The sequence below is a fragment of the Sipha flava genome, unplaced genomic scaffold, assembly GCF_003268045.1.
Source record: "Sipha flava isolate LNK unplaced genomic scaffold, YSA_version1 232_pilon_pilon, whole genome shotgun sequence".
In the NCBI taxonomy this organism is placed as follows: Eukaryota; Metazoa; Arthropoda; class Insecta; order Hemiptera; family Aphididae; genus Sipha; species Sipha flava.
The window spans coordinates 1541779-1544319 of NW_020272869.1; the positions used below are offsets into that span (position 1 = coordinate 1541779).

A 2541-nucleotide genomic window follows, 5' to 3' on the forward strand; every position below is an offset into this window, starting at 1 on the left:
AGAAAAAAAAACGTTCATTGGAAGCAGTTGTTACACGCAAAGTAAAAAAAATATTTATAATTTTAAGAATTTCAGTAAAATCTTTAGGAAGTTCATTTAAAATTTTAGAACTATTATTGTTGATTTAAAACAATAATTTGATCGATTATGTTTCCAATCACTAAGATAAATATGCCCTGTTTAAGCAAATTAATGGATTCTAAATAAATAATAATGCTCGGACAAACAGAGTTATAGCAAACCTTTATTATAAAGAAATAAAATTATACTTTAATTTCAATCAGAGGATTTAAAAATTTCAAGACATTTTATGTAAAGTAATGAATTTGATTATTATTCCATTAAATATTTAATGTATAAAATTAAAAAAAAAAAAAATTATAAGTGGTTATCCAGCTCTCAAAGGACACCTCCTTTAGATTGAAATGATTCAAAATCCAGGTTCTGAAAAGAAACATACCAGATTTATTAAGATAATTTATATAAATTAAATGAAATTAATTTTTATACCATTAAATATTCAAAGTGTAGAGTTCAGAAGGAGAAATGAAAAGGGGATCCCCGGCTCCCGGAGGAAAATTGATTTGGGTCGATCCAAAAAAAAAATCCAGGTTCTGAAAAAGAAACATAAAAAAAAATGAATTTAAATTTAAATATTATGAAACAAAATTAGATTGATTGATTTAAATTGAATTATATGTTACATTTATAAGCACAATTTATTAGAAATTAATTATAATTAGTTAATTTTAATCGAATGATTTAAAAGTTTCAAGAAATTTGATGTAAATTAAAAGAATTTGATTTTTATTCCATTAAAAATTTAATGTATAAAATTCAACAAACAAAATTTATAAGTGGTTACCCGGCTCCAGAAGAATTCTTGGTTTATGTTGATACAAAGAATAAGTTCAAGTTCTGAAATTAAAAATAAATACTAAAGCAATTTAATTTAACACAACTTAAAAAACTATTGGTAATAAACCAAAATATACCTTTCATAGTTATAGACAAATTTATCCAATTTCGCATAAAGAACAATCCATCAAACAAATATCTAAAAAAAATAAAAAAAAAAAAACAAAAAACAAAACCAAGCATATAACAGTAAAAATCATATTCCTATTTAGTAAAGAAAACTCAATACTATTCAATAGAACCATTAAGAAATAACCATGAAATACCTTTCATAAAAATTGACAACAAATAAATCAATAACACTGTAAAAATATAAATAATAAACTAATAAACACTATCAAAAGGACAATCAATCAAACAAATAACTAATGCAAATCAGAACGATAAGCCGAAGAAGAAAAAGTTGACCGATAACAAACAGTAAAACATTTCCTTAAATTAACGCCAATAGAGTTGAACAGCTGATCATTCCTACCTACAACCAACAAGAGCTCAGGACCCCGGGTTCGCTAAGACCCGTAAACACGTAAGAACGTGTTCCCCTGGGGGATAACAAATTCCTATACAAATCACAATAAGAAGCCTAAGCACACAAAGAGACTTAAAACAATAAGTAAAAACATTTACCTAAATCTAATCCAAAAGAGTTGAACAGCTGATCATTCCTACCTACAACCAACAAGAGCTCAGGACCCCGGGTTCGCTAAGACCCGTAAACACGTAAGAACGTATTCCCCTGGGGGATTACAAATTACAATACAAATCACACTAAGAAACTAAAGCACACAAAGAAACTTAAAACAATAAGTAAAAACATTTAACTAAATCTAATCCAAAAGAGTTGAACAGCTGATCATTCCTAACTACAACCAACAAGAGCTCAGGACCCCGGGTTCGCTAAGACCCGTAAACACGTAAGAACGTGTTCCCCTGGGGGATTACAAATTCCTATACAAATCACACTAAGAAACTAAAGCACACAAAGAGACTTAAAACAATAAGTAAAAACATTTACCTAAATCTAATCCAAAAGAGTTGAACAGCTGATCATTCCTACCTACAACCAACAAGAGCTCAGGACCCCGGGTTCGCTAAGACCCGTAAACACGTAAGAACGTGTTCCCCTGGGGGATATCAAATACCTAAACAAAACAAAAAAAAAAAAAAAAATGCCAATGAACAAAAATCAAACCTACATAAAGCAGTGAAAGAAATTACCTAATTCATAGCCAATGATGATGAACAGCTATTCAACACTACTTAAAAACAATGAATTAAAATATATTCTAGAATACCTAAACATCAATATAGACAATAAATATATCATCCCTACCAACAAACAACCAAGAAAAAGTAAGAATTACTAAACATAAAAATACACATCTCTAATTAGAAGTCAAAAATAAATGACCAGCTGTTCAACTCTACCTACAAACAACCAATAAGATGTAAGAATTACAAAACATAAAAATACACATAAAATATATACAACAAAATAATACATATCAAAAATCTTAAAAGAAATACCAAATGAACAATTTATCAACAATGCATTAAACAATAAAAATATAATACCTAAATAAAAACCAAAACTTATATACTATTAGACACGACCTACAAAAA

At 27.9% G+C, this 2541-nt stretch overlaps 1 long non-coding RNA gene across 1 annotated transcript; it reads right to left on the reverse strand.

The window, feature by feature from the left end:
* Positions 1-385: 385 nt before the first annotated feature.
* On the reverse strand, positions 386-1640 carry LOC112683694. The gene is made up of 4 exons (XR_003148613.1): positions 996-1640; positions 866-918; positions 511-614; positions 386-444 (listed from the first exon to the last, which is right to left on the reverse strand). It is a non-coding gene; the product is annotated as an uncharacterized LOC112683694 (long non-coding RNA).
* Between the last annotated feature and the right edge of the window lie 901 nt (positions 1641-2541).